Source organism: Glycine max, chromosome 17, assembly GCF_000004515.6.
Source record: "Glycine max cultivar Williams 82 chromosome 17, Glycine_max_v4.0, whole genome shotgun sequence".
Taxonomy (NCBI): Eukaryota; Viridiplantae; Streptophyta; class Magnoliopsida; order Fabales; family Fabaceae; genus Glycine; species Glycine max.
Window position 1 is genome coordinate 31,621,295 of NC_038253.2, and position 22,839 is coordinate 31,644,133.

A 22,839-nucleotide genomic window follows, 5' to 3' on the forward strand; every position below is an offset into this window, starting at 1 on the left:
TAGTAATCATTAGCCTTGCGACTCCCATTTTTTTATTTATTTTGTATCAACAAACGTCTTTTGAAAAGGAAAAGGAAAAGGAAAAAAAAAAACATTTTCCTACTCGATCGCAGTTATTCATTAACTTGGTGATGGCACGGAGCAAATAAAAATTAAATAAAGAGAACAAGCTTAATAAGTAGTAGCATATTACTATTTACACATTATCATCAAAAGAAAACAACTAAAAATAATCGATGCTTCACATTGTAACTAATCCATCATCAACACTTTCATTTGTTATAATCACTATTACTATTCTTGTTATTATCGTTATCGCACCATTTATTATAAATAATAAATAATGATATTAACTTTCTATTAGACAAGTAATCGTTCTATGATTATCCCTTAAAATTATATGAATGTGTTGTTTTCTGGTTTCTACCAATGATTTGAATGTTTATTTGGAATAGTGTAAAAAGGATAGAGAAGACTTTTCAGGTAAACCGATCTATTTCTTTCACTTTTTGTTTTTATTTTTTATATTTGTTTGATTAAGAGACCTCGCTCTTTAACTAACTTCAGACAACAAAAACACATAATGACATCGACTTTGACAGACACTAATTATAAAAAAATTGACGTTGACATTTTCGATAATTATGTTGTTGCATCAAATAAAACATATACCAATTAACATTGGATAAATGGACCCATAAGTGGTCACTAAGAAAAGCCAAACAACTCTTCTTTTTTTTTTTAAAAAAAAAAAATCATCTTACGACGCTATTTTGTTTTTAAAATTCTTTGCAGTCCCAGTTCTTGCACTCGTTAAATCCATTCCAAATATTGGTGAGTTTCTAGAATGGATAAAGAATAAAAGAGCTATGGTTAAAGAATCAGAAAAATGAAGTCAGAGAGAAGCCTGCACTCGTTAAATCTATTCAAATTGAAGTACGCAGTTCAGAGAATAAAGCTATTGTCCAAATCCTACCAAAATAATAATATAATAATGCTACTTTAAAATTCATCTTCTCAATGTTCATAGCTACATGATGGAAATATTAGAATGGTAGGTACATAAAGAAACGCGCATACAAGAAGCCACTACCAAACTGGAATCGCACGGCCCAAATATTAGGTCTTAAATTTTGCTAACTATCATTATTTCTTTTGCCGACAAAGTAAGTGCTTGTTTGCAAAAGCTCCAATTTGCTTTAAAATAATTTGGGCTGTAAAATATGTATTTAATTAGAGTTTGGACAAGAAATTGAGTTCTATTATTCGTATAGTATTTTTATAATTTTATTTTTTATATTTTTTCACATTACTTATCATATTTTGTTAATATTAATTTTTTTTATTCTTAAAAAATGTAGAAATAATAATAGAAAAATAAAATTTTTCTAATAAATTGTGGGCCAATCTACACAATATGCAATTGGGTGGACAAAATATTAAATCATTTAAGTGGAGATTTACGCAAATGAAATCATTAGGTTTGAATGGCATTTTGTTTTTGTAAAAATTAGTGTTTTTTTCTCATGAAATTTTGAGATATTCTTACAAGTTTACCTTTAAACTGACTACTATGAAGTTAATTTTCTAATTATACTTAAAACACTAAAGTCTAAACTCATTTTAAAATGAAAAACAAGTTTACGACTTCAAAGTCTTAAACCTTTAAAAAAATTAAAAAAAAAGTTTTACAACTTTAAAGTCGTAAAACAAAAAAAAAGTTATAAATAATTGTAGGACTTCGGTTTAAAAAAAGTAAAAATATTTATGACTTTGAAGTCGTAAAAAAATAACATTTGAACTGAAGTCGTAAATAATTTTACGACTTCAGTTAAAAAAATAAAAATAAAAAATAACAAGTCGTAACAGGTGTTACGACTTCTGACTACTCTGTTTTGGATAATTTTTTAAAATATACCCCGATAGGAAAATTGGAATTTTTTTTCCCCTAATTGGGCCCATTTCGATTCCTCCAACCCTAATTCGGCTAGAATTCTCAAAGAGGGAACCTCTACTTCAAACGGAAGCACAACCTTCATCCCGTACACCAACGAGAACGGAGTTGCCCCAGTTGATGTGCGTATTGAGGTTCGATAACCATGTAGCGCAAAAGGGAGCATCGCGTGCCAATCTTTGTATGACACAGTCATCTTCATAACCATTTTTTTATGTTCTTATTAGCATCCCCAACTGTCCCATTCATCTTGGGCCTGCAAGGCATAGAATTGTGGTGTTTGATCTTGAAATCCTCACACATTTCCTTCATCATTTTATTGTTCAGATTGGTGACATTATCAATGATAATCTTCCTAGGGAACCCATACCGAAAAATTATCTCTTTCTTGATGAACTTGACCACCACACTCCTTGTCACACTGGCGTATGAAGCTGCTTCAACCCATTTGGTGAAGTAGTCGATGGTAACCAAAATGAAGCGATGTCCGTTCGAAGCCTTGGGCTCAATAGCTTCAATCAAGTCTATTCCCCACATAGAGAATGGCCAAGGCGTCGTCAAGACGTCCAAAGGCACGAGCGAAGCATTGACATTATCTATGAAGGCCTGACACTTATGGAATTTTCTCACATGGAGGCAACAATCGTTTTCCATAGTGAGCCAATAATACCCAGCCTTCAGAATCTTCCGGGCCATGGCATATCCATTGGCATGTGTTCCAAAGGACCCATCGTGAACTTTCACTAGCATTTGCTCAGCCTCCCTGGCATCCACACATCGGAGCAAAACCATATCATGGTTCCTCTTGTATAGGATATTTCCACTCAGGAAGAAGCCGACTGTTAACCTTTGCAACATTTTCTTGTCATTGTCGGAAGCCTCCCATGGGTACTCCTTGTCTTTGATGTATTGCTTGATATCGAAGTACTAGGGTTTATCATCTTGCTTCTCTTCTATCAAGCAGTAATGTGTGGGTTTGTCGCGACATCTAAATTCGATGTACGGAAAGTCCATGTGCATGGTCATCTAAAACATGGATGCTAGAGAGGCAAGTGCATCAACCATTTGATTCTCCTCTCTGGGAATGTGATGAAAGGAGATATCATCGAAGTACCCTATCAATTTTCTAATGTAAGCCTGGTAGGGTATCAACTTGTGATCCCTGGTCTCCCATTCTCCTCTCAATTGGTGGATCACTAAGGTTGAGTCTCCATACACCTTGAGCAACTTAACCTTAAAGTCAATTCTGCTTGGATCCCAAGGGCGCACACCTCGTATTCAACCATGTTGTTCGTGCAGTCAAGACCCAATCTAGCAGTGAAGGGTATACATTGGTCGTTGGGGGTAACCAAAACCGCCCCTACTCCATGGCCTAGTGTGTTGGATGCACCATCGAACCACACAATCCACTTGTCCCTGTCTTCATCCTCTACTTCCACCTCAAACAAGGCCATGATGTCCTCATCTGGGAATTCTGGATGGATAGGCTAGTAGTCGTTCATGGACTGCTGAGCCAGGTAATCTGCCAAGGTGTTTCCCTTTATCGCCTTTTGAGTGACATAAACAATGTCGAATTCCGATAGAAGAACCTGCCACCGAGTGATCCGTCCTGTGAGAGCAGGTTTCTCAAATATGTACTTGACTGGGTCCATCTTGGACACCAACCAAGTGGTGTAGCTCAGCATGTACTGCCTTAAATGGTGGGTTGCCCACACCAGGGCGTAACATGTCCTTTCGAGCAAAGAATAGTTTATTTCACATGCCGTGAACTTCTTGCTCAAGTAGTAAACGACTCGTTTCCTCTTTCCGGACTCGTCATGCTGCCCCAACATACACCCCATCAACTTATCCAACACCATCATATATAGGATGAGGGGTCTTCCGGGCACCAACGACACAAACACAAGAGGATTCATAAGGCATCACTTAATCCTTTTGAACGCCACTTGGTAGTCGTTGTTCCATTGGACGGACTGGTTCTTACGCAATAGCTTGAAGAGAGGCTCACAAGTAGCGGTCAGCTGCGATATGAAACTCGCTATGTAGTTCAGACATCCTAGGAAACCTTAGACATGCTTCTCAGTGTGTGGCTCAGGCATTTCGAGGATGGCTTTCACCTTGTCTGGGTCCACCTTCTCATGTCATGGAATAATGCTACCCTAGCCCATTGGTAGGTTGCCCCTACGTTCTTAAGCCCAAAGGACATTACTTTGTAGCAGAACGTTCCCCACAGGATGATGAAGGTCGTATTTTCCATGTCCTCTGGTGCCATCTTTATTTGGTTTTGCCTGAGAACCCGTCCATGAAAGAAAACAAAGCAAAACTGGTCGTGTTATCTATGAAGACATCGATGTGCGGTAAAGGAAAGTTATCCTTTGCACTGACTCGGTTTAGATCCCGATAGTCCACGCATATTTGCACTTTCCCATCCTTCTTGGGGACTGGCACAATGTTGGCAACCCACTCCGAGTATCGAGCCACAGCCCAAAAGCCAGCGTCAAACTGCTTTTTCACCTCTTCTTTTATCTTTAAGGACATCTTAGGCTTCATCCTTCTCAATTTTTGCTTTACTGGGGAATACCTGGGATTCAGAGGTAATCTATGTTGCACGATGTCGAGACTCAAGCCGGGCATATCTTGGTATGACCAAGCAAATATGTCTTGGTAGTATCGCAGCAGAGCCACCAATTCATCCTGGATGTGTGTGGTCATGCCCGTGCCAACCTTTACCTCTTTTCTTTCTTCGCCAACACCCAAGTATACGATCTCCATTTCTTCTTGGTGTGGCTTCACTTCCTAGTTTTCTTGTTTGACCATTATTTTTAGCTTTGGGGGAAGCCCCCAATCCTTATCTTCTTCATCCTCATCTTGGTTTATTGGCTACTCAAAATCGACGTCCGGGTCCTCGGTATCATTACCTTCATAGGACTTATTGTCGGATCTGTACCATTTAATCGCAACAAAAATAAATATCCAGAAGAATAAAAATGGACGACAGTGCAAGAGAAAATGAAGAAGGATTGTATATTTATATATTTGTGGTAACAAAAGACATGCCCAACAAGGAGAAAACCCTAAAGCCTAGGCCCGACGATAGGGTTAGGACTAAAGAATTACATTGTGTTTGCCACGGAAACCGTGGGTTGTTTGACCATTCGCTAGTTCCCTAATTCGAACTCTGGAAGACACGACCGCATCCAGTTTAGTTTCTCTTAAGGGGTCTCTTCATGTATCATGGCGACCCGCCCTTCGCTCATCCAACCCACACTGACAAAGTTTTCGTTGATGTGACACAAGGGAACCCCTTTCGCTTACAGCCCTTGCCACTGACCCACGCTCCTTCCCCTCCTTTCTAGGGCACTTCTCCTCATGTCGACGTGCATAGGCTTATATCCTAGTCCGAACCTTCCACGGTTCTCCATGAACTCTACCAAGCTCGCCACGCCATCGTCGTTCCGGCCCAAACCCATTCCGGGCTCGTACCCATGCCTTAACATCACCCGAGCTACCATTAATGCAGCCCCAGATGAGCGTGGTTGTACTGAGGGAGACTCCACATAAGCGTTGCTTACCACTTCCAAGGCTTGGAAGGATGTCTCCAAGGACTCCTCCACGGCTTCCACATAAGGCGTAGAAGAAGAACAACTCACAAGAATATCCTATTCTCCCGAGACTATGATTAACTGCCTTTCCACCACAAACTTCAACTTTTGGTATAGCGTTGAAGGGACCACCCCCACTGAATGAATCCAAGGCCGACCTAGTAAACAGTTGTAGGCAGGGTTTATGTACATCACTTGGAAAGTAATTTGGCATATGTGGGGTCCAATTTGAATGGGGAGATCAATCTCCCCCCTTACATCCTGTCGGCTGCCATCAAAAGCCTGTACCACCATGGAGCTCGGCCTTAGGTGTGACACATTAAAAGGAAATTTGTCCAAAGTATCCTTTGGCATGACATTGAGTGAGGAGTCATTGTCAATTAGCACTTTGGCCACAATGTGGTCCAAACATTTGATGGACACATGCAAGGCTCTATTGTGCCCACGACCCTCCACAAGTATTTCTTCATCGGCAAATATGAGGTAATTATTGGCCATGATATTGTTGATTATGCCCCCGAAACCCTCAAAAATATGTCTTGGGCTTCGTTCAGAATCTTGCCCAATAGCGCCCGATGAGGTTCAAAGTTCATGAGTAGTTCCAATAGGGAGACCCTAGCTGGGGTTTTATTAAGTTGTTCAATTACCTTGAACTTGCTTTGCTAGATGATTTGCAGGAATTCATTTGCTTCTTCAGCAGATATTCCTTTTTTGCTGAAGTCTTCCTCTCACTTAGCAAACCTCCTAACCGGGACCTCCTCATCTAGAATCAGGCTTGCCTTGTCATTCTCTTTCGCACCCATCTCCGCCTTTCCCTTTATGTCCTTGGACCGCACCAACAGCTCGGGTGCTGCGAAGATTTGCCGGCTACGGGTCATACCACTCGTGCCAGAGACGTTAGTGACCTTGGCAGAGGATAGATCATCCTTAGCATGTATGACAGAAGCGTCCTTCTTACCGTTGGGCCCTTGTGTGGCGTACCTACATGGCACCGCCTTGTCACTTTTGTAGGGGCTTTTGCATGGCCACATCCCTGGTGAAGTGGATCACCAAGGGCTTGGGTTTGCTCGGGCTCTTATCAGACAATTGCATGCACACATCTTGCTCCCCCTTCCTTGTGCCACAAACCTCAAACACGCCTTTGTCCATCATTCCTTGTAGCAAATCCTCTACCGCAGGGCATGCCTCTACATCGTGTGCTGCTCCTAAGTGTATCAAACAAGCATCTCCCTTGCCCCTTTTGAGGCAAATCATGCTCGCTTCGTGCAGCGCCTCCAACATGAACCTCCTCGAGGTTAACACATCTTCCATCAACTTCGACCTCTGAGGCCCACACTCCTCCACCGCATTAACCATTGGTCCCCCATGACTGGCAAGAGGATTTGTCCTTACATTTGGGTTGTCCTCTTGAAATGTTAGCCACCCCATGTCAATCAAACTCTGGACCTTATGTTTGAAGGCCACACATTGTTATTGAATGCCCTGGGCCACCTCCATGGTAAACACAGGTTGCACTAGGGTTGTGCTATCGAGGGAAAAGAGATTGATAGATCTTCCTAGGGCTCACCACCGCCATCTGGTTGGTGATCAAGGACGATAGCAGATCAATATACGACATCGAGATCAGGGTGAATTTTGCAGGCTTCTTTGTTGGAAAATTCCATCCTGAATTGGTGCTTGTGCTAGGGTTGGAGTTGCCGGCAGGACGAGATTGTGCGGGAGCTGAGTTTTGTGGGGGATTCCTTTGTGGTTGAGCAAGCACTCTTTGTTGGACGGGCGTCGGTTTGGAAGGGTTTCCGACATGGGCCGAAAAGCTTGGTTGGTGTGGGGCATATTGGTAGGTGTTGTGAGGGGTTTGCTGGGTTTTAGGCCACGTCAGAGCTAAAGTCACCACATATGCATCTCCCTCCTTCTTCTTTGCTCCGCTTGCCCCAAACCTCCTATTATTTGTGCTTGTGGAGGCGGCATAATCAAACTTTCCCCTCCTTAAGCCTACCTATTCCTCTTGCCCACAAATACCAAATCAGCGAAGCTAGAGGGCATGTAACCACACCATCTTTTCATAGTAGAACACTGACAATGTGTCTACTATCATAGTGATCATTTCTCTTTCCACCATGGGGGGTGCCACTTATGCTGCCAAGTCCCTCCATCTTTGGGCATACTCTTTAAAGGACTCATGCTCCCTCTTGCTTATATTTTGCAGTTGGGTTCTGTCAAGATCCATGTCGGTATTATACTATGTTGGACCTTGTGGCCTCAATAATCTTAAGAGGGATAGGCTTAGAATGCAGAAGAAGCAACAATAATCAATTTAATAATGTTCTATAAACATGCAAGGCAAAATTGATTGCAATAACATAAATGAGATAAGGGAAGAGAGAATGCAAACACAGTTTTATACTGGTTCGGCCACAACCCGTGCCTACGTCCAGTACTCAAGCAACCCACTTGAGATTTCCACTATCTTTGTAAAATCCTTTACAAAGTCTGAACCACACAGGAACAACCCATCCCTTGTGTTCAGATGCTTTACAACAAGAGACTCACAGTCTCTTAACCAATCTCATTGAATAAGAAGAATAGAACAAGAATTATCTCTTCAAGAGAAGAATATTACAATGAAGATCATGTAAGAATCCTTATAGATTTTGCAAGTGTTTGGTCAAGGATTTCTTTTGAGAGAGCATTTGACAATGAAGTTCTTTTGGAATCTCTCTCATTGTCTTTTGAGAGGATAAGACATTTTGGACCAAAAATACTCTCTCTCTAAAATTCGTGCCCAAGTCACCTATTTATAGGCCTTTGATGACCATTCACAAATCTAATGAAAAGATGTGACTGTTGGCAGATTTTTTGAAAACTTTCCACTGGTAATCGATTACAATGTTTGTGTAATCGATTACACAGTTATAATTTGAAGGGTTATGACTTTTGAATTTGAATTTCCAAAGTTTCGTTGCTGGTAATCGATTACAGACATATGGTAATCGATTACATGTTGAAAATTCAAATTCAAAACCTTTTTCAACAGCTATTTCTCAACCCTGTCTTCTGGTAATCGATTACACTTCCTGGTAATCGATTACCAGAGCCTTGCATGTCTTGAAAGCACATTGTTTTAAGGCAAGGCTTGGTCTTTAGTGAATCTTGAAACAAGGCTTTGTTTGTTGAAGCAATCTTGAATTATTCTTGAAGCAAATGCTTATCATTTGAAGCAGCCTTGTTAGATTCTTCTTTGACATCATCAAAATCATGTATACATACATTCACATACTAGTACTACCTGATAAAGGCAGTAATCAAGTCCTTCCATGAATGGATCCGAGAAGCCTCCAAATTGGTGTACCAGCTGACCGGTACTTTGGCCAAACTCTCTTGGAAGAAATGCATTAACAACTTCTCGTCTCTGGAGTATGCCCCCATCTTTCGACAGTACATCTTCAGGTAATTCTTGGGACAAGTAGTCCCCTTATACTTAACGAAATCCGATACCTTGAACTTTGAGGGGATGATAACGTCAGGTACCAAACACAAATCTACTATGTCAGCGAATGGGAAATCACCAAAAACTTCGAAGACCCTTAATCTCTCCTCGATGAGATCCAGCTTCTCCCTTTCCTCCATGGTCGAAGGCAGTCTCCCCACTGAGAAGTGCAGAGGTTGTAGTGGGCGGTGTTGAGGAGCTCCCATGGTAATAGGCTGAGGCATAGCATTAAATGCTGGTCCCTCGGTGGTGAATGTGGGGTATAGGTCGAATTCACCTTGAGCATGATCCCGAGGCTCTTCACGGGTGTCCCCTACAAGCTGGGGTTGTTGGCCTTCAAGGGGAACGGGAACGGCACGGTTAGCGTTCTCGTTGGGAATGTGTATGGCATTGGGTGGTGTATAGTTGGGGGGGGGGGGGTAAGCATTCCTATTATGCCCTATGTGTTGAATGCTTGTGCTGACTAGCACCTCTCCTCCTTAACCCACCATGTCCGGCACCAGTTGGTTCGCTTGGTTTATGGCGGATGGATGGGTAGGATCCGCCTCAGCGGCGACACTGTAGTGGAAACTATGACCTCATTGCTTTCCATCATTCGCTTCATGCTTAATATGGCCTCTATCATGGAGGCCATTTGATCCTTCAAGGCCTCCATATCGGCCTTCATTTTCTCTTGCACCTCCTTTATCTCAGCCATGTTTCTAGTTTTGGAACGGGTTTGATAGGGGTGACGTAAATCATGTTTGGTTATGGTGTTTACTACTAAAAGAACAAAATGCAATGAGTAATGCAACAAAGAATGTAAACATGAATGCATGCTAATGAGAAGTTGTCAAAGTATTGGACCCACGCAAAATTTTTAGCAAAGACATAGGATTGAACCAAACTCATTTTCATTAAGGGAAAAAATTGTTCATCTCGTCAAAATCAAAGCGTAAATACAAATGCCCTAGCGGTTCCTAATTATGTGGGCCATCAAATTGTCCATATGCTGACAATAATCGAAGAGCCCACAAACTTCCTCGGGAGTCAGGTACACGTCCGCCATTGCCTTGGCTTTGGCTAGCAACCTTGGAAGCTCTTGGCTCCCATTCAAAGTGAAAGCAAACCTATCCATCCACATTATAGCCTCTATGTGTAATGAATCAATCACTCTATCCTCTGCTTCCCTTTTTGCTTGGAGAGCCGATACCTTTGCATGCTCGTCCTCTAATTTTTGCTCATGGCCAGCAGCTAGATTTAGTTTCTCTTTGTACTGGTCAATGATCATCCACATGTTTGCTTTTGTCCTACTCAACTGCTCAGTCAAACTTCTCTTTGACCTTTGACAAGCCTTCAACTCATCCTCTAATATCATACCTTTGAATCTCGACTGGTCTCTCTCGGCCCTTCGAAGCTTAAGTTCATTGTTGCTGCCCCACAAAGCCCTTCAGAACTTGTTTCGGCCCCATTCTTCTTTTCGGGCCCTCTTCGTTTCCCATTCTAATGCCTCAGTTGTGGCCATGCTGACGTCCCTCATTTTGTCGCAATCTTTCCAGACCTTGATGGTCGTCGTCTTGAACTTTTCCTTGACCACTTGGGTTCTTTCAAGTTCCGCCTTCAAGGCTTGCACCTCTTCACTCTCCTCAGGGGTTTCAACCTCTTCCTCACTTGAAACCTTTAGCTTTAGGAGCCAGTCTGTCTCTTGCATTCGAGCCTTCAACCACTTGTTATAGCCGCCGATGATCTCATTGTTGCTTCCTCTAAGCTCCTTATCCTTTCTTTGCACCACATTCCATGCTTTTCGGACTCTTTGAACCATTCTTGCATTGGGGTCACTGAAGCCTCATGCGATGAATGACGCGATACTCTCTTCTGACGGTGCTCCTTTCATGGGGTAGCCAAGTTGTCTTATGGCAAGTACATGATTATAATTGATACAACCCCTCATTCCTATCAAAGGGACATTAGGGAACCCTTCACATGAGGACCAAACTTCGGCCCCCACTTCCTTCCATCAGGGGAACCAATTAACAGATGCCCCTACCATACTAGCCAAGAGTTGTTCCCAATTTGCTTTCCCTTTCTCGGCACACATGTGGTGACCTTGTAGGGGACAGACGGGTCTACGTTCATGATGAAAGTTGTGAGAGACCATCCATACATAAAGAGTAGGTGTGCAACAAATAATCCTTGCGTCGCTCTTCTCGCATCTCTAGTCAAATGTGTCATAGACATTAGCCAACACAGCAACGACCAGACTTTCCTTGTTGTGGTGATAAGCAAGGAAAGCATTGATGGCCGCTAGATTCACTAGCCCATCCACATTCGGAAATAGGACGATCCCAAACACTAAGAGTGCCAGAATATCAATGAATGAGGCCCACTCTCCTTGATCTACCAAGGCCTTTGCACTTTCTTCCAAGTGATTCCTTGGTATCCAAATCACCCCATTTCTATTTTGCTTTACTCGATCCAATTCTTAAGCCGAGATCTTAACCACCTTCGCTACTCTTGCCATAGAAGGGTACAACCCAGAAACCATATACGACTTCCTTCCTCCTAGCAGGCATCCCAAGACTCCTTCAAATTCTTCTATGGTTGGTACTAACTAAAAGTCCCCAAACGTGAAGCACCTTAGCGGTTGGTCATAGTATTGAGTGAGGGATGCGATGGCTTCAACAAATACTTCTATCATCGCCAAATACCAGATCTTTCCATATGTCTTGCGGAAAGCTTGACGTTGCAGCTGGCCCATCCGTTTCCCTAACTCTTGCAAACTCGCTACTTCTAGGCTTTTGATTTTGACATGATAGAACCTTTTCTTAGAAAAGGGTGTTTGATTTGATCCCATGTTTGCTAGAATGAAAAACTCTGCTGATCAATACTTCCATATCCTATCATGGAGGAAGCATGATGAATGCATGATGGAATGTTTATGCTATGCATGAAAAAAAAACATTTATTTACAGACACGAGAGCCCAAAAGATCATCTCTTCCTACCCATAATGCATTGAGCATTATGGTTCATTTATAGTCATTACCATGGTGCCCCATGCATGCATTTAAGAAGGTGATACGGACCTTACGACTTCCCGTGACAAAATAAGGAGACAAAATGCAATGCATGAGTGACGACACGGTATGAATACACATGCTTGAGAGCACGTGGTTGATAGCACAAAGACAATCATAGTGGAAAAATAAGAATGGTAGCACAATCAATTAATGCCAAAACAACATGGCAAACATAGGAAATACGCACACAATCATGGCATCATAAAGATATGCATGACAATATCAAGGAAACAAACATAGTGTGTTTGCTTCATGCCCCTATTTCAGGAACCTAATGAGAGGGACTAAAAGTTTGCTACTTAGTGATAACCCCCAAGGTAGTTGCATATAACTTTCAAAGGTTTATAGAGATATCATCCTCTTTGATATCAAACATTGTGGTGGTAGGGACTACGAGCAACAATGTATCATCAAAGAGAAAAACTCTAAATGAGATTTCACTGTCATCAAGCGAGTCAAAGACCTTATGTGCAAAAGTGTAGGTGCCTTGTGTGCATGTACAAATATTTAAACATGCATATGATAAAAAAAGACAAATACACCAAGTAAAAAAACATCCTAAGAGTTATATGAATACAAGAACATAAAGGAATGAAAAGGGAAACAATGCAAAGAAAAAGTCATGATAAATTTTCACACAGGTTAAACGACCTAACTCTCTAAAAAAAAAGTCCCCAGTGGAGTCGCCAACTGTCGCAACCTACCCTTTGGTGGGAGGGTGAGCGAGACTTAAGGGTGCGTCTTCCAATAAAGAAAAACGCATGGGAGTCGCCACCAACGTTTATTTGAGGAAAACGATAGAAAAACCAAAAAGGGTTTGCGAATTTTAAGAATAAAGGTTCAGGAGTTGTTTACGTGCAGGGAAGGTATTAACACCCCACGTGTCTGTGACAAGGAACAATAGACTTTAATCAAATGTGCAAAATCATGACTTTAATATTTATTTTATTTTTCCTTTTTTATATTTTTTATCTTTTTGGGGTCGACAAGAGCGTGGCTTTTGCTCCTACGTATCCTCAAGTGCGATGAGGAACTCAGACCTACGTAATTCTTATTAGCAAGAAAATTACATATAGGGGTTGATTTTAAACTTTGAAAGGTTCATTTTAACCAATAAAAGTAAAGACCGTTAAGGCATTGGACCTTTGAACGGATTCAAGCGATTTTCTTGTGGATAAAAGCTTGATTATATGTTGATTTTAACTTTAGTTTCACTTATTTACTTTCAAACTCATTAAAAGAGGACTTGCAAAGTAAATAACCGGTTGAAACTTTATTTTACAATGATTAAACGAGGTTACAACACAATTAATTGGTGGAAACTCACTTTACAATGATAAAAATGAGATTACGGCATAATTAATCGGTCGAAACTCGCTTTACACAAAGAAATGAGATCACTGATGGTAGAAGAATGAAGATGAAGATGTGAAAAGCAAGAGAGAACCCCTAAGGGTGCATAGAAAGAATTCATAACTTCAAAAGTAAAAACTAACCGGTCGATGGATGAAGAACGATGAAGAACGGATGAAGAATGGTGAAGAATGATCATGAAATTGATCACGAAAAAGTTTCGGAAGCGACTCGGCCTTGTTTTTTCTTCTTTGTCCTTCTTCTCACTAATTTTACTCAAAATCTCTCAAATTCAGATGCTGGACCTTTCTCCTCAGCCCCCTCACGCCTATTAATAAGAAATTAGGGGTGGAGGTCATGCAGCAACTCGCCAAGGCAAGCTCAGCTCGCCTAGGTGAACTGGTTGCTTCCTCTAGAGGTAACCTTGCTCGCCCAGGCGAGCTGGTTACTTCAACCTTAAGCCTTTTGGTGGCCCAAGCGAGCCAGGGGCTAGCCTGGGGAAGCCATGGGCCTGAAAAAGTCACCAAATGACCATTTTGCCCTCCATTTTGGGTATTTTCACATTCTTTTCCGAAACGTCAAAAACCTTACGGATTACACGACAACTAAAGTTAAGCAGCTCAATTCGGCTAGCAAGAATCCAAATGTTTGCAAATGATCGTCCCTAGATGAAATTAGGGTATGACAAACCACAATTAACATTCCAAATTGAAGACTACACCATAGAGGGGGCCTTGGAATATGAAGATTTGTGGTAACAAGTTATCCCTATTTGAGATACTATTGCATAGAAGATTATATAAAAAAAAAAGGCTAAATAGTTGAAAATGGGGCTGTTTTCTCTTTGGTGTAGGTGTACTCTTGTGGGAAATACTAAAGCATGTCTTCCTTGAAATATTTACCATCATCTCAATCAGCCTAACATAAAGTACCCTGTTAATAATTTATTTAACATCTTAATAAGCTTAGTAAGATGACTGTTGTAACCTATTTTATGCATAAGAGCCCTATTGCATTGTTGATCCTTTAATTGGTTGTTGTTATTTCTTGTCTTTTATACAGAAAAAAATAGACATCACAACATATTTTCATCATGGTTGTACTTTCCAAATTTTATAACAAATTCTTTTGTATAAAAAATGCTATTTGAACAAAATGTGTCATGTTTGTTTGTAGGTTAAAAAAAAGGTGAAGAATGTGGGTGCAATTATTTTTATTGGGTTAGACCTGAATGGGTTAATGACAAAGATGCTACCATCGCGAGACAAAGAAGGCACATCCCCAATCCGCAAAGTAAACTGAAGCAATGTTTTTACCATATGCAATTTTATTTGATCCATGTTTGTACCAACATGGGATTAATTAATTGTATTGGGGCAGTTGCATATAATTGTTAACATGAAAAATAAGCCCAGTTGGATGAGCCATTATGTTGATTTGTTGATGTTGTGATATGGTTAATTTTATAGGTAAATGGTATGTAGATATAATGCAAATTTTAACATTTTCAGTGCCAATACTAAGATTGGTGTCTAGTTTTACGGGCAAGAATTAAATATGGCATGATGTGCTGCCCAAGAAAGAGATCCCAACCCCAGGAGCCCGATAAAATGGTGATTGAATTTGGATTTACATGTTGGGACCAAGCCAATTTTGGAGCAGCTTTGTGATAATGAAACCAACCAGCAAAAAGCATGAAGGCTGCAAAGACCAATGCACCAATTGTTTGGCCATTTCTAAAAAAAATCATAGAAATGATGGAACCCACCCAATTTTTATAGATGTCCTATTTTATTTACTACTACTTACTATGTTTTATTATATCCACTATCAATACAATTTATTATTTTGAGGTTGAATATTTAGAATGTGTGTGTGTGTGTGTGTGTGTGTGTGTGTGTATAAAATCGTGGTTGGGGAGGTTAGAGTAGCAAGAGGGGATGTTTAAAAAAACTTCATTTTATTCTTCTTTTTTACAACTTAGTTGAAGAAATTCCATTTGTTTAATCAGATTCTTCAACCCCCTCTCTTTTTATTTGTTCACTACGTATTATATGTAACAAAATATTATATTTTAGATCACCTCATATATTGTAATTCATAAGTATGCAATGAACCGCTAGAATAATTGTAAATCCTTGTAAATTATATAAAGTAAGAATTAGGGACATTTAGATTGACTGCAACATATATGTAATTATTTGGCATTGCACGGGGAGTCCAAAATACAAAAAAAAAAGTATCTTTCATGGTTTCTACTAGACTTTATATTGAAATATTGGGCAAATCAAAATCAATATTGATAATATATTTTTAATATTTCCTTTTATATGCAATATTAAAGATATATTAAATGATTGCCCATCCCGTTCACCAAACAAAAAATACTCCAAAAAATATAGTGACTGTCAATGTTTGCCATGAATACAGTCATGCCAAGTGCGTTTTGCATTTCTGATCAAGTCTTCCTTGTAGTGGTTGTGTGTCCCTAGTCGCAATATCATTGTCACCTTTATTCTCACTGCCTTTTCATCAAGTTGCAATTTCATGTCATAAATTAGGACATTTATTATGTACATTATGGAGTACATGAAATAAAAATGTGGTTGCTTTAAAATAAAATAAAAGTTATCAAATTTTAACCATAGGTGCAACATTCCTACCACTCCATACAAGACACTCACAAATGATTGCTCCATTTGTTTCCACTCTAGGACCCATAATGCTGATTTCTCACTGCAATTGTATTAATTACATTTTTTTAAACCAAAAACATATTTTATGTATTTCATTATTTGTGAAATATAACATGAATTTATACTAAATGGATTATGTTTTTAAAAGTAACTTGGATCCACAATTAGGGATTCTTCTAGCTTCCACAATGTCCCAACTATCCATTCCATCAAATCCAAAAAGCAAATCTTGTGTTTCAAACACAGTTTGGAGAACAGTGAGCATGACATGACCCTGTTTATATATATCAATATTATTATTGTTAGTCAATGTACATATAATAATGTGATTAATTTGATAGTTAATAAATTTGATATATAAACAAACCATGATTTTAATAGTGACTTTTCGATCATATGTGGTTTGACTTGTTAGTTCACAAACCAGATGATAAATTTTTTTGTCATGCATGTGTATGACCATCAGATACCAATGATCCTTATTTTGATGGATGGGTATATATATCTGAAGAAAAAGTAATTATCATTAATTAATATATACCATGTAATAATAATTCATTTTTGTCATGTGTCTCATCAGCAGGACATGATTTTAGTTTTATTGTAACATTATGTACCCATTTCTTTTCATTTTTTATCAGTCAATGATGAGTTTCATTTAATTTATAAAAATTATTTATCAGCTTTAAGTTTGAAAATGAAGGCATCCAATCCTTCCCATAATGCTTAATGAGAGTTTCCACTGGGGTTCCATCAATTACGTCCAACTGAAATCAAAATGAAATGCCACTTTTTGGAATTATTTACATAAATTATATAGGTTAATTAATATTTGTGTTGTCTTGAATAGCCATATGATGTATCCTGTACCGCATAAGCTAGGGGCATACACCAAACACTCCTTGTGTGGTAGAGTTGGCTATAAGCAACCTTCAAAGTCATGAATACTATTATCTACAACCAATTAATTGTCAAATTTTTCAACTTCCAAATTTGTGAATTATTTTTACTACAATAGGATACTTAGGGATGAAAGAACCATATACCTCCTCCTTTATTGGCTTATTGGGACATAATGACGAAAATTTTTGTCGTGTCCCCAAGTTGTTTCCTGCTCCATACAAAATTGTGTTCCCGCTAATATAAGCATTCCCAAAAAATTAAACAATTATAGTAGTCAAAATCCAGTAAAATAATAACCATGAATATAAATGACTTGAACCATGACTTATATAATTTGTATGAGTAAAAGGTGAGCCAATGTACCTCGGGTCCATGTTTGGATTGAAGACATATGCACAAACCTGTGTCTCCTCAAAAGTAAGTGATGTGCCATTATTTTCTCTTATTTCTTAACCCTTTTTGCACCATTTTAATTACTGATTAGTCTTAATTATCAAATTAATTATGCAGTTTTATCATTTGGGCCTATTGGACTAATTTTGTGTTTTTAATTTAATTTTAGGAGAATTATAAGCAATTGGGCTTGAATCCAGAATTGGGCTTGGACTTGAAGAGAGCAGACAATTTTATCAAATTTTATCTTACCTAGATCAAATCTTATCTTATCTAGATTTTATCTAATCTAGATATTATTTCATCTAGATCTTATCTTATCTTATTAAGATTTTATTTCATCTAGATTTTATTTTATTTATGGGCTTGGACTTAAAACATATTTGTAAGCTTTGGGGTTGAAAACTATATAACAGCACCAAGGTTCTAGTTTAGGCTCTCTCTTCCCTTCTCTCTCTCTCTCTCCTGTTTTCGTTTTTAGTTTTAGGCTTTTCTTCTTTTAGACACTTTTCCGTTTTGCAATTCCAGTTTTTACTTTTCATTTCAACAATAAAATTTCGTTCTTCAATCTATAATTTCGTTCTCTATTGATTAATGGAAGGCTAAGTCACCAGCGTTATTTTCTCTTGAGGATCAAGCACAGTTCTCTTTGAGGTTCTATTATTACTATTAAATTATGTTCAATTTTTCCTCTTCACTAATTACTCTGAATTTGTTGCTATTAATTCATGCATGCTTAGTGCTTGAGTAATTGTCTCTGCGCTTAATTTACGTTCATGCTTAATGATCGTTTATGATTAATTGGTGTATGTGTTGCTTAATCACATAATGAATGCCTTATGTTAAATTTCGCTTAGTAATTTAATTTAGGGTTGGATTAAGTAGTTGAACTGATAAAGGATAAACTCTCGTAACCTAGGATAAGAGACTTGCTTGTGAATCAAGGGGAAGCAACGTGTTTTAATTCTGATATTTTCTAATTCAATTTTACTCGCTGTTTAATTTACAAAAACAACAACCCCCCCCCCCCCCCCCCAATTCGTTACTATTTTCCTACTATCTGTTATGAACGTTTGGTTGGCCATTGCTCGTTGGGAGACGATCTAGGATCACTTCCTAGATACTGCATTTTTAATATTTATTTGATTCGGGTACGGCCTCGATCAAATTTGGCGCCGTTGCTGGGGAGCAGTGTTCAAAGGTTCATAATAGCTAGTGTCGTGTTAGTGTTTAATTCTTTCATGTTGTGTTAGTATTGTGTTAGTACCTTGTTATTTTGTTTATTGTGTGTTCTGTTTTAGTTCAGCGCTTCCCCTGTTTCAGTTTTTGTGTTTTGCTGTGAATAGAGCTTTGCGACGGATTTAGCGACCACTTTTGTGAACTGGAAAACAGGGTAGTAGTGGAAATCCCTTAGCGACGGATTTTAGAGACCACCCTTGCTAAATTAATTAGGATATTTTTTTTGGTAACTATAGTTGTTATTTTTGGCTGAATTTTTTTTGTGATCACTTCTTTTGATCCATATTTTGTGGAAAAAATAGTTGGAGCCCTTAGTTTGGTCAGATTTGAAAGTTCCAAAAAAGTAGCAAATTTGATTTTTGTCAAAACTTCAAACGGCCATAACTTTTGCTCCGGTTATCAAAATCGCAATTATTATATATGTATTTGGGGTAGAAAAAAATTTCCCATGCCATGACAGCCCGCTATAGGCCAGCTGAGGTCTTTTTCTTCCAAAAATTGCGATTCTGCCAAAAGTTTTTTATTTTCCAAGTATTATTCTCTTATTTTTCTTAACTTATTATTTTTAGCTTCTATAGTTACACTTTGAATTTTTGTTTGAAATTTTTTGTGCTATCTTATCATCATTTTATAAGGTTGCTCACAAAATTTCAAGTAATTTGGATATCATTTAATGGTAGCTGTAGTTCAAACCTACAGTGTTACTTGCATAAGAAGGCAACTAGTTGTGCATGCTGAATATAGTGTATAACTAGAGTCAATCAATCTGACTTACAACCCTTTGATCCTGAGATAGATAGGACATTTCATAGATTAGTTAGACATCATTTAGTACCTTTTGAGCATCCTGAGCATTCTGTTATTGGTGATTTTGAGCATTATAGTTTTGCTCATTCTGATTTTGAACATTCTGAGAACATGGCACAACCTCCACCCGTGAGAGGACTCTAAGGGAAATGGTTGCACCTGATTTCACCTACGAAAGCTTGTGCATCCAATACCCTGATGAGGATGTCCCATAAGTTCTTAAAACTAGACTAATCCATTTGCTTCCAAAGTTTCATGGCCTTGCAGGTGAAGGCCCACACAAGCATCTGAAAGAATTCCATATTGCCTGCTCCACCATGAAACCCCCAGATGTCCAGGAGGATCACATATTTCTAAAGGCCTTTCCTCATTCTTTAGAGGGAGTGGCAAAGGACTGGCTTTATTACCTTGCTCCATGGTCCATCACGAGCTGGGATGACCTCAAGAGAGTGTTCTTAGAAAAAAATTTCCCTGCTTCCAGGACCACGACCATCAGAAAGGATATTTCAGGCATTAGACAACTTAGTGGAGAGAGCTTATATGAATACTGGGAGAGATTTAAAAAATTATGTGCCATTTGCCCTCACCACCAGATTTCAGAGCAGCTTCTTCTCCAATATTTTTATGAAGGACTCAGTAACATGGAGAGAAGTATGATAGATGCTTCCAGTGGTGGAGCCCTTGGAGACATGACCCCTGCTGAAGCCAGAAATTTAATTGAGAAGATGGCTTCCAACTCCCAGCAGAGTGCATGAAGTAGCCACGAATTCATCTTCATCAGGTGAGACTAAGAAGCTTGAAGGTAAACTAGATGCCTTGGTTAACCTGGTAACCCAACTGGCCATGAATAAAAAATCTGCACCTGTCGCCAGACTCTGTGGTTTATGCTCCTCTGCCGACCACCACACAGACCTTTGCCCTTTTGTGCAACAATCTGAAGCAATTGAACAGCCTGAAGCCTATGCTGTAAACATCTACAATAGACCTCCTCAACCTCAGCAGCAAAATCAGCCACAACAGAACAATTATTACCTCTCCAGCAACAGGTACAATCCCAGGTGGAGGAATCATCCTAACCTTAGATGGTTGAATCCTTCACAACAGCAGCAACAACAACCTTATTTTCAAAATGCTGCTAGCCCAAGCAGACCATACGTTCCTCCACCAATCCAACAGCAACAGCCCCAGAAACAGCAAACAGTTGAGGCTCCTCTGCAACCTTCCCTTGAAGAACTTGTGAGGCAAATGACTATGCAAAACATGCAATTTCAACAAGAGACCAGAGCCTCCATTCAGAGCTTAACTAATCAGATGAGACAATTGGCTACACAGTTAAATCAACAACAGTCCCAGAATTATGACAGATTACCTTCTCAATCTGTCCAGAATCCCAAAAATGTGAGTGTCATTACATTGAGGTCGGGAAAGCAGTGTCAAGGACCTTAACCAGCAACATCCTCCTCATCCACAAATGAACCTGCCCAACTTCACTCTACTCCAGAAAAAGATGATGACAAAAATTTAAAGGGTAAGTTACCTAACAATTTCTATCCATGTGAATCTAACGAGAAGCAGCATATCCCTCTTCCATTCCCTCCAAGAGCAATTTCCAACAAAAAAATGGAAGAAACAGAGAAGGAGATCTTGGAAACATTTAGAAAAGTAGAGGTAAACATACCTCTGCTGGATGCAATAAAGAAAATTCCAAGATATGCTAAATTCTTGAAGGAGATGTGCACTAATAAGCGGAAGCTTAAAGGAAGTGAAAGAATTAGTATGGGCAGAAATGTCTCTGCATTGATTGGTAAATCTGTTCCCCAAATCCCTGAAAAATGTAAAGATCCAGGTACATTCAGCATACCATGTATTATAGGGAACAATAAGTTTGACAATGCCATGATATATTTAGGAGCTTTTGTTAGTGTTATGCCTCTGTCTATTTTTAATTCTCTATCTCTTGGTCCTTTGCAGTCAATTGATGTGGTAATTCATTTAGCTAATAGAAGTGTTGCCTATCTTGTTGGTTTCATAGAGGATATCTTAGTTAGAGTTGGTGAACTGATTTTTCCTATTGATTTTTATATTTTGAATATGGAGGAGATTGTTAGTGCTTAGCTCTACTGAGTGTTTAAAAGATTGGCTAAGATTTTGTTAAAACATAAGCACTTAGACAATGAAGGAAAGCTGGAAGTTGCTGCACAAGATGTCCAACGCTATGTCAAGGAATAAGATCGGGCTGCACTATGCACAAGGCAAGATAAAATGTCAAATGAAGAATTGAAGCTGCAGGATCCACGATGTCGGATACAATGTCCTGGACATCCTGCCCGAAAACACTGGAGGTGCTGCACAATGCACAAGGCAAGATAAAAGTCAAATGAAGCTGCAGGATTCACGATGTCGGACACGATGTCCTGACATCCGGCCCGAAAATACTGGACACATAAATCTGTTATCTCTTTAACAGATTATTGTGCAGTTAGCAACAGATTAGACGATCTATCTTTAGGAACGAATTAAAAGATAACTAAAGTTCGAATTTCAAAGTAGAAGAGTTCGTTCAGGGATTAAAGATTAAAGATAAAAACTAAAAGATCAAACTGTATCTTTTAGATCTTTAAGTGCAGATTTTCAGGAAAGTGATAGATCTTATCCAGCACAAGTTGTTGCAGCCCAGAAACGCACACTGCTATATAAACATGAAGGCTGCACGAGTTTTGTACCAAGTCCGGGATTGAAGAGTTATTTTGTGAGTTTTGGGACTTGAGTCTTTTGTGAGCCACCTTGATGTTACCCTAACATCAAGTGTTGGACCTGAGTGTGTAGAGTTGATCTCTAGAGTGTGTAGAGTTGATCTCTATAGTGTGTGGAGTTGATCTCTATTGTTCAGAGAGTAATCTCTGGTGTGTATTTGATTTAATTGTAAACACGGGAGAGTGTTGAGAGGGAGTGAGAGGGGTTCTCATATCTAAGAGTGGCTCTTAGGTAGAGATTGCACGGGTAGTGGTTAGGTGAGAAGGTTGTAAACAGTGGCTGTTAGATCTTCGAACTAACACTATTTTAGTGAATTTCCTCCCTGGCTTGGTAGCCCCCAAATGTAGGTGAGGTTGCACCGAACTGGGTTAACAATTCTCTTGTGTTATTTACTTGTTTAATCTGTTCATACACTCAGAGATAATCTGCATGTTCTGAAGCGTGATGTTGTGACATCCTGTACGACATCTGTCCCCAGTATCAGAATTTCATTTGGTATCAGAGCAGGCACTCGAAATCACTGAGTGAGATCTAGGGAGATAAATTCTGATGAACATGGAGAAAGAAGGAGGACCAGTGAACAGACCACCAAT

The 22,839-nt window shown here is 39.2% G+C and overlaps 1 protein-coding gene and 1 non-coding gene across 2 annotated transcripts in view; one reads left to right on the forward strand and one right to left on the reverse strand.

Annotated features, from left to right (window-relative positions):
- Positions 1 to 22,839, forward strand: part of LOC100795797 (tRNA 2'-phosphotransferase 1-like) — a 108,314-nt gene that overhangs the window by 25,885 nt on the left and 59,590 nt on the right. The gene's annotated exons all lie outside the window — the stretch shown is intronic.
- LOC113000033 (small nucleolar RNA R71) lies at positions 19,981 to 20,087 on the reverse strand. Its single transcript, XR_003265304.1, has one exon. It is a non-coding gene; the product is annotated as a small nucleolar RNA R71 (small nucleolar RNA).